Genomic DNA, 10,097 nt, shown 5'->3' on the forward strand with positions numbered 1-10,097 from the left:
GGATCTGGGACTTGCTGTCGCCTGGCCTGCCTGTGCTTCTCCCGATGGGGCGTCAGCGTTGCCTCTCCCCACTGCTCGCGACTTCACCCACCTGTGGGCACGTCTTGACTCCCAGGGCACTTGGCAAGGGGCGCTGGGGCAGGCGCTGACCCACTTTGTGGCTGTCTGGGGCGCTTTGCCCTCCTGGGTATTGGGTGGGGCCTCTGCCGGGGGGTTTGGGGGCGCTCGGGCCCCTGGGGCCCGGGTCCAGTGCACGGCCGATGTCTGGGCGGCTGGGGCCTGGCGGGGTCGGTGGGCTGTTGCCCCTGGCTCCCGGAAGGCCTCTGCCCTATGCTTATGGGGGCTCTTTCCGGGGGCTTCCTCTGCAGTCTTCTGGGTGGATGCGTGGTTGCCCCTGCGGTGGGCTGCCTTGGTTCTGTGCTCTGTGGGGGCTGCTGGTGGCCTGGGTCTTGTGGCACTCTCTGCCTGCTTCTGATTGCTTGGGGGGGGCTGTGGATTGTGGCCCTGTACGCTTATACACTCATAACTAAGCACGGTTATCATGTAGGTCCTGTGCCATGGGTGTTGCATGTTCTCACACACACACACACACACACATTCATTAGTCCAGTAGCATGGTCGCTAAGCAGTTGATGTATTATCATGTCGTCTCAGGTCATCTATATCCACAGCTGTGTTGTATAAGATTGCCGCTTCTTGTGCTTGTTTTTGTTTGTTTGTGTGTTTGTTTTTTCTCTGCTTGTCTGCTTTCAGGTGCTCCTGGTGGCGCTAAGGCTGGATTCCCCTGGATTCTATTTTTGTTCTGTTTCCTCTTCTTTCCTCTTCTTCTTTCCTTGTCCCCCGGTCCGGTTCAGTTCAGTTCATGTCATATATTGTAAACAGAAATAAATAAATGGGCATCAAGGGGAGCTTTACATTTATAAAACTTCCCTTGGCAAAGCAAATCTGTTTGGCATCAAAGGTATTCAGACTACAATTCTTCTGACATAATGCTGAACAGGACAAGGGGAAAAAAAAAAAAAAAGTAAAGAAGACAGTTCTGCCGAAAGTCAGGGACTAGACGTGTTCTAAGTTCTATACTTTTTAAAAGGGGCATGTTTATCAACTATGGAATTAGAAGATTTACAAAAATGGTCAAGTGCTAGATCTTCATCTGAGATTTTAACAGTGTCATATAACTATTCAACAGATCAGTTAAAAAAAAGCCTGCTCATGGAGATGTTTCAGGATCTGGATACCAAGCGTGGACCTAATGTTTTCATTTTTGCAATTTTGATACAGGTTATTGAGCAGTGATAACTAACACCAAGTTCAGATACTGCGGATATTCTACCTTTGATTTGTTAAGATTGAGCCAATCAGGGACAACCTTGAAGGATCTCTTTGGTTTTGTAGGATCAGTAATTACCTGAGAAAGGTTGATATTGGTACACACCTTTTTTAAATGATCAGAGGCAGAGTTCAACTTGTTTTAATTAAAATTGCCACACAGAGATTGGGTTTAGGCCACATGCACACAGAATGACATCAACAAATATAAGAAATATTAAACATTTACACATAGATTTTTGAATACATGTAGAGGAATGATACTTTGAAATGTGCTCATTGCGGAGTTATGATCAGTTGAGTAATGAAGGTTGAACTATATGGGAAAGAGGTTCTATTCCCAGCATCATGATGGACACTCCTGATATAGAAGGTTTCGCTAACGCATTGGAATTGTTTTACTATTTTCATATGCATGTGCAATGAAGAATTGCTTGCTGCTGATAAATGATAAGAAGAACAGCTTACACATAGATGCTCACATATAGGTTGCTGAATGCAATGAAGACCTGCTTATCCAGTAAAGTTCAATGTCAATGTGTAATATTCAATTAGGATTTGCAAAACAGTGAAGTTAAACAATGAATGGGTCCATAGTCGGTATGAGAAGACTACAGGAATATTTACCTGGGTGTACGTTCAAACAGAGAGGAGAAAATCGCGATAAATAATTGTTTGTTTGTTTGTTAGTATGTATATGAATGTTATGTGTATAAACTGTGTTGAGTTATAGTTACTCAGTAGTGTCTCAGTGAAACAACCGATGGGGGATGCCTTGCGGTGACAACAAAAGCAGTGTTTTACTGATCAGTCAAGTTGCTCCAGTGTACTCCATACAAACTGGTTGGCTACTGAAGGGATAGAAAATGGGGAATTCTTGTTTTAAAGCAAACAAGGAATTAGATGGGAAAAATACATGTTTTAACGGGACCCAGACAATATTAAATACTCAGACAGATGGGATAAGAAGTGTAGTTTTGTAGGAAATCACAAAATTATTACATGAAATTAGTGAAATCAATTGAAGAATGCCTTTCTGAAGAGCTGTTTACCACAGATGAGCAGCTTTGCGACCAAGCACAATGTAGATCGCTTTACTTTTTTTTTTTTTTTTTTTTTTTTTTTTTTTTCCCCTTGTCCTGTTCAGCATTATGGCAGCAGAATTGTAGTCTGAATACCTTTGATGCCAAACAGATTTGCTTTGCCAAGGGAAGTTTTATAAATGTAAAACTCCCCTTGATGCCCATTTATTTATTTCTGTTTACAATATATGACATGTAATAGAACTGAACCGGACCGGGGGACAAGGAAAGAAGAAGAGGAAAGAGAACAAAAATAGAAACAAAAACCAGACAACCCGCTGCTACACCTGTAAAAAACAAAACAGACAACAATCCATGGCCTCTGAGGGGAATCCAGCCATAGCGCCACCAGGAGCACCTGAAAGCAGACAAGCAGAGAAAAAACAAACACACAAACAAACAAAAACAAGCACAAGAAGCGGTAATCGCATACAACACAGCTGTGGAGAGATGACCTGAAACCACAGGATAACACATCAACTGCTTAGCGAGCATGCTACTGGGCTAATAAATGTGTGTGTGTGTGTGTGTGAGAACATGCATCACCCATGGCACAGGACCTACATGATAACCGTGCTTAGTTATGAGTGTATAAGTGTACAGAGCCACAATCCACAGCCCCCCCCAGCAATCAGAAGCAGGCAGAGAGGGCCACAAGACCCAGGCCACCAGCAGCCCCCACGGAGCACAGAACCCAGGAAGCCCACCGCAGGGACAACCACGCATCCACCCAGAAGACTGCAGAGGAAGCCCCCGGACAGAGCCCCCATAAGCATAGGGCAGAGGCCCTCAGAGAGCCAGGGGCAACAGCCCACCGACCCCGCCAGGTCCCAGCCGCCCAGACATGGGCCGTGCACCGGACCCGGGCCCCGGGAGCCCGAGCGCCCCCAAACCCCCCGGCAGAGGCCCCACCCAATACCCAGGAGGGCCAAGTGCCCCAGACAGCCACGCAGTGGGTCAGCGCCTGCCCCAGCGCCCCTGGCCAAGTGCCCTGGGAGTCAAGACGTGCCCACAGGTGGGTGAAGTCGCGAGCAGCGGGGAGAGGCAACGCCGCCCCCCCATCGGGAGAAGCACAGGCAGGCCAGGCGACAGCAAGTCCCAGATCCAGGCCCAATCATTACCACACACACTTTCACGTCCCATACATCCACACATCCTCCCTCCCTCGACTCTGCTGGGGTGTAGCGCAGCGGGCACACCAGGGGGCCAGCAGCCCCCCAGCCACCACAGACCCCGAACCAGCAGAACAATTAATTAATTCTCTTGGCCCCTCCCGCCCCGAGCAGCAACCAGGAAGCAGGGGTGTGGGAAGAAGACCCCTCCCCTCACCCTTCTGGCTCTTCAATATTTTCTAATAGTTTTTTTTTTTTTTTTTGTAGATCGCTTTACTGACAAAATTATCTAATTTAATGGATTGGTTTAGACATGCATAACAGCATTTTAAGAACAAAGAGAGAAACAAAAAGGGACAACGCTTCATGGTGGAAGGTGATGTATAAATAAAAGTGTATATGATGAAGGGGGTGGCAACACCCATTCCGAAATCCCGCCATTCCGACATCCCGCTATTCCGACATCCCACCATTCCGACATACCACCATTCCGACATACCACCATTCCGACATGCAAACGTCCCACCATTCCGACATTCAAATGTCCCACCATTCCGACAAGGCTTTCTGTATAAGGAAATGTGTGTTACTCAACAGGTGAGTCCCTTCTTTCTGTTCATGCAATTTATATGTTTAACACATGTTTATAGACAAGCGTTATTAAAAACACAAAGTCTCAGCAACTGGAGGAGGAGAAGCAGTCCGCGGTGGTTTTCAATCACACACTCCAATGCCACTTGTTTCAACTTCCGAAAATTTAATCCAGGAAAAAAAGGCTTACAAACATGGACCAAAACGGCTCCATAACACGCACAAGAATCCAAAAGAAACGAAAATTAACTAAAAGAAAGCAAATAAACAGTATGAAGTGGTCAAAATTGGTTTTACGCATGCCTATGTGCGTCTGGCAAATGCGTCTTCGGGCTCTCCCACATTGGTTTGTGGATGAAAGCTATATGTTCAGCTGTAATGTCATGTAAAAACAATCTCTACATGACATTTACTCCCAGGTGTGACCAGTTACGTCCTTAAGATATCAACAGGCTGTATAAAGCCTTGCGCAACGGCTGTGTGTTTGTGCCAAATGCGCAAAGCCCATCCGCGCTTCCCAAAATTGGAGCGAGTACTCATAAATCACGTGAATAACATGAATAAACGGTTTTACTGCATTTTGTTGTGTTTTATACGTTCTATGCTGTCATTTCTCTCTTCTCCTATTGGCAAGGCAAGGCAGAGTGCTCGCAACTGTGTCCTGTGCCGTAGCCGTGATATCTGTAATTGCAATTATTACTTTTGCATATGATGACAGCGTGCAAAAGACGCATGGGCTCTGTGGAGAGCTCCGCTCCAGCTGGCTGCTGTGACAGCTCACTGACAATGTATTTCTGCTTAATCAGTTTCAGTCTCGCCAGAGTTACATTAATATCTGTATTTTTATATTAGAAATTCAGGGGATTTTGATAATAGATTATTAAAGTTTGTTTGCGAGGCTGTGGCCTCTGCATGTGCAGAGCTTGTGCGCCAAACTTTAGGGCGTATTTGCGCCGGCATATCATTAGTGCAAAATGTTTTGGGTAAAAAATAGGCTATTAAAAGGAACTGTCGGAATGGCGGTATGTTAAAAAAAAAAAAACATACCGCCATTCCGACCATAGGAGGAAAAAAGTGTCGGAATGGTGGGACGTTTGATAAAAAATTAAGTGTCGCCATTCCGACAATTGGAGACCCATGTCGGAATGGCGAGATGTCGGAATGGCAGCATGTAACCATGATGAAGGAGAGACGATTTGAGCAGCACAGCCATTTCGCAGCACAGGGACAGCAGTCCAAGTTACAGGATCTCCCACGTGGTATCACCTGTCACATTGTGTCAAGGCATCAAAAGAAGAAAAAATCACCAAACTCAAGGACAAAAAGATGAAGACGCCGGTGAACGAAGAGAGAGTACTGACAAACCAGAAATACAAAAGGATTCTCGATATCAAAATCCAGAAGAACAGGCTAACAATGCCACGAACACTTACGATGCTGGGAATGATGCCAGCAATGAACAGAGAAGAAGATTCAGTGTCATCAATCTGCAACACGTGCCTCTAATGAGGGGGTGAATATAGAATCCTCAACGATTACAACGTCTCTGGGAACTGTGACAAAAACAAGGTTTAAACCATTTTGATATATATTGTAACCTATTGGCTAAGGAATAGTGCTGAAAATGAGGTAAATCTAATCCACCATTGTCCTTGGTCTTCTGTAGGGTTTTTAAACTAATACGTGGTGGTTTGTTTTTCCACAGAAATTTGGAGATGCATGAATCTAGTTACTTAAACCAAGTAGCAGATGGTTTTATGGGGATCATTGAGAACAAATAGTTAACTTTTGGTAGTATCATCATTTTAATGGATGTAATTCTCCCCATAAGTGATATAGGTAAGGACTTCCAACGAGAGAGATCGTCCTCTACTGTCTTTAATAATTGCACATAATTTAGCTTTGTTAGCTCTGAGAGCCTGGAGGAAATGTTTATGCCTAAATATCTAATATTTCCTGACTGTAAAGTGATCGCAGGTATATTATGGACCCTACAGTTAATGGGCAGAACTGTGGTCTTAGACCAGTTGATAGAGTAGTCAGAAAGTGTTGAGAATTAATTTATGAGTGTGATCGTGTGAGTGAGAGACGTCTGTGAGTTCTGAAGGAAAAGTAATACATCATCAGCATAAAGACTTATTTTATGCTCAATATTTTGGGATTAATTACTCACAAACGGGTAAGAAAAGGTAGTATTGCCAGACCATACATGATCAAAACAGGGAGCGGAGGTCGTTCAGCTGCAAGAAGGTGTGAATGTCCAACTAAAGTTTATAAAAAGCGGGTAAGACAAGGTGCGAATGCCCGACAATGCATGATCAAAAGAGGGAGCGGAGGTTTTCGGCTGCAAGAAGGTCTGAATGTCCACCCATAATTCCTGAAAAATGGGTAAAAAAAGGGTGTGAATGCCAAACCATACATCATCAAAAGTAGGAGTGGATGTGTTCGGCTAGAAGAAGGTTTGAATGTCCGACCATAGTTTGTAAAAAGCGGGTAAGAAAAGGTTCGAATGCCCAAACATACACCATCAAAAGAGGGAGCGGAGGTGTTCCGCTGTAAGAAGGTGTAAATGTCCGACCATAGTTGGTAAAAAGCGGGTAAGAAAAGGTTAAAATACCCGACTGTACACAATCAATAGCGGGAGCGGAGTTGTTCGGCTACAAGAAGGTGTGAAAGTCCGACCACGGTTTGTAAAAAGCGGGTAAGAAAAGGTTCGAATGCCCGAATATATACCATCAAAAGTGGAAGTGGAGGTGTTCGGCTGCAAGAAGGTGTGAACGTCCGACCAAAGTTTGTAAAAAGCAGTTAAGAAAAGGTTCGAATATCCAACCAAACATAATCAAAAGCGGGAGCAGAGCTGTTCGACTGCAAGTAGGTGTGAATGTGAGATCATAATTTGCAAAAAGCTGATGAGAAAGGGTGAGAATGCCCGGCTATACACCATCGAATGCGGGAGCGGAAGTGTTCGGCTGTGAGTAGGTGTGAATGTCCGACCATAATTGCTGAAAAATGTGTTAGAAGAGACTAGAATGCCGGACAATACATCATCAAAAGCGGGAGAGGTGGTGTTCGGCTGCAAGTAGGTGTGAATGTCCAGCCATAATTACTCACAAATGGGTAAGAAAAGGTAGTATTGCCAGACCATACATGATCAAAACAGGGAGCGGAGGTGGTTCAGCTGCAAGGTGTGAATGTCTGACTAAAGTTTGTAAAAAGCGGGTAAGACAAGTTGCGAATGCCCGACAATGTATGATCAAAAGAGGGAGCAGAGGTGTTCAGCTGCAAGAAGGTCTGAATGTCCAACAATAATTACTGAAAAATGGGTAAGAAAAGGTGCGAATGCCCAACCATACATCATCAAAAGCAGGAGTTGATGTGTTCGGCTACAAGAAGGTTTGAATGTCCGACCATAGTTGGTAAAAAGCAGGTAAGAAAAGGTGAAAATACCCGACTGTACACAATCAAAAGAGGGAGCGGAGTTGTTCAGCAACAAAGAGTGAAAGTCTGACCATGGTTTGTAAAAAGTGGGTAAGAAAAGGTTTGTATGCCCGAATATACAACATCAAAAGCAGAAGCGGAGGTGTTCGGCTGCTTGAAAGTTTGAACGCCCTACCAAAGTTTGTAAAAAGCAGTTAAGAAAATTTTCGAATATCCAACCAAACATATTCAAAAAGCGGGAGCAGAGTGGTTCAGCTGCAAGAAGGTCTGAATGTCCATCAATAATTGCTTTAAAACATGAAAGAAAATTTTCGAATATCATCCGCACATGATCATAAGAAGGAGAGGTGTTCAGCTGCAAGAAGGTGTGAATGTCCACCCATAATTCCTGAAAAATGGGTAAAAAAAAGGTGCGAATGCCCAACCATACATCATCAAAAGCAGGAGTGGATGTGTTCGGCTACAAGAAGGTGTGAACGTCCAACCAAAGTTTGTAAAAAGCAGTTAAGAAAAGGTTTGAATATCCAACCAAACATAATCAAAAGCGGGAGCATAGCTTTTCGACTGCAAGTAGGTGTGAATGTCAGATCATAATTTGCAAAAAGCTGATGAGAAAGGGTGAGAATGTCCGACTGCACACCATCAAATGCGGGAGCGGAGTTGTTCGGCTGTGAGTAAGTGTGACTCTCCGACCATAATTGCTGAAAAATGTGTTAGAAAAGGTAAGAATGCCGGTCCATACATCATCAAAAGCGAGAGAGGTGGTGTTCGGCTGCAAGTAAGTGTGAATGTCCAGCCATAATTACTCACAAACGGGTAAGAAAAGGTAGTATTGCCAGACCATACATGATCAAAACAGGGAGCGGAGGTGGTTCAGCTGCAAGAAGGTGTGAATGTCCGACTAAAGTTCAAATATATTAACAAAAGCGGGAGGAGAGGTCTTCGGATGAGAGTGGTTGAGAATTTCCAACCATAATCTATAAAATTCGGTGAAAAAAAGGTGTTATAGAACACTAAAAGGTGGAGCGGAAGTGTTCGGCTGCAAGAAAGGTGTGAATGTCCGACTATATTTGGTGAAAAGCAGGTGAAGCAAGGTCTGAATGCCCAACCTTACATCATCAAAAGCGAGATCAGAGGTGTTTGGCTGCAAGAAGGCCATAGTTTGCCAAAAGCGGGTAAGCTGCGAATGACCAACTAAATATCAACAAAAGTGGGGGCGGAGGTCTTCGGATGCAACTGGGTGTGAACATCCCAACATACAAGTATGGTGGAGAGGAAGCTGTGAACAGCCAACCATAGTTTACAAAAAGCGGGTGAGAAAAGGTGCGAATGTCCAACCATACATGATCAAAACAGGGAGCGGAGGTGTTTGGCTGTGACAAGGTGTGAATGTCCACCCAAAATTAATGAAAAGCGGGCAAAAAATTAGGTTTGAATGCCCAAGCATACATCATCAAAAGAAGGAGTGGATGTGTTCGGCTAGAAGAAGGTTTGAATGTCCGAGCATAGTTTGTAAAAAGCGGGTAAGAAAAGGTTCGAATGCCCAAACATACACCATCAAAAGAGGGAGCGGAGGTGTTCCGCTGTAAGAAGGTATGAATGTCCGACCATAGTTGGTAAAAAGTGGGTAAGAAAAGGTTAAAATACCCGACTGTACACAATCAATAGCGGGAGCGGATGTGTTTGGCTACAAGAATGTGTGAAAGTCCGACCATGGTTTGTAAAAAACGGGTAAGAAAAGGTGCGAATGCCCGACAATGTATGATCAAAAGAGGGAGCGGAGGTTTTTGGCTACAAGAAGGTTTGAATGTCCGACCATAGTTTGTAAAAAGCGGGTAAGAAAAGGTTCAAATGCCTGACTATACACCATCAAAAGCGGGAGCGGAGGTGTTCCGCTGTAAGACAGTGTGAATGTCCGACCATAGTTGGTAAAAAGCGGGTAAGAAAAGGTTAAAATACCCGACTGTACACAATCAATAGGGGGAGCGGAGTTGTTCGGCTACAAGAAGGTGTGAAAGTCCAACCATGGTTTGTAAAAAGCTGGTAAGAAAAGGTTCGAATGCCCGAATATATACCATCAAAAGCGGAAGCGGAGGTGTTCGGCTGCAAGAAGGTGTGAACGTCCGACCAAAGTTTGTAAAAAGCAGTTAAGAAAAGGTTCGAATATCCAACCAAACATAATCAAAAGCGGGAGCAGAGCTGTTCGACTGCAAGTAGGTGTGAATGTCCAGCCATAATTACTCACAAACGGGTAAGAAAAGGTAGTATTGCCAGACCATACATGATCAAAACAGGGAGCTGAGGTGGTTCAGCACCAAGGTGTGAATGTCTGACTATAGTTTGTACAAATCGGGTAAGATAAGGTGCGAATGCCCGACAATGTATAATCAAAAGAGGGAGCAGAGGTTTTCGGCTACAAGAAGGTTTGAATGTCCGACCATAGTTTGTAAAAAGCGGGTAAGAAAAGGTTCAAATGCCTGACTATACACCATCAAAAGAGGGAGCGGAGATGTTCCGCTGTAGACGGTGTGAATGTCCGACCATA

This window comes from Leuresthes tenuis, unplaced genomic scaffold (assembly GCF_036924035.1).
Source record: "Leuresthes tenuis unplaced genomic scaffold, fLeuTen1.0.hap1 SCAF_42, whole genome shotgun sequence".
NCBI classification, from domain to species: domain Eukaryota; kingdom Metazoa; phylum Chordata; class Actinopteri; order Atheriniformes; family Atherinopsidae; genus Leuresthes; species Leuresthes tenuis.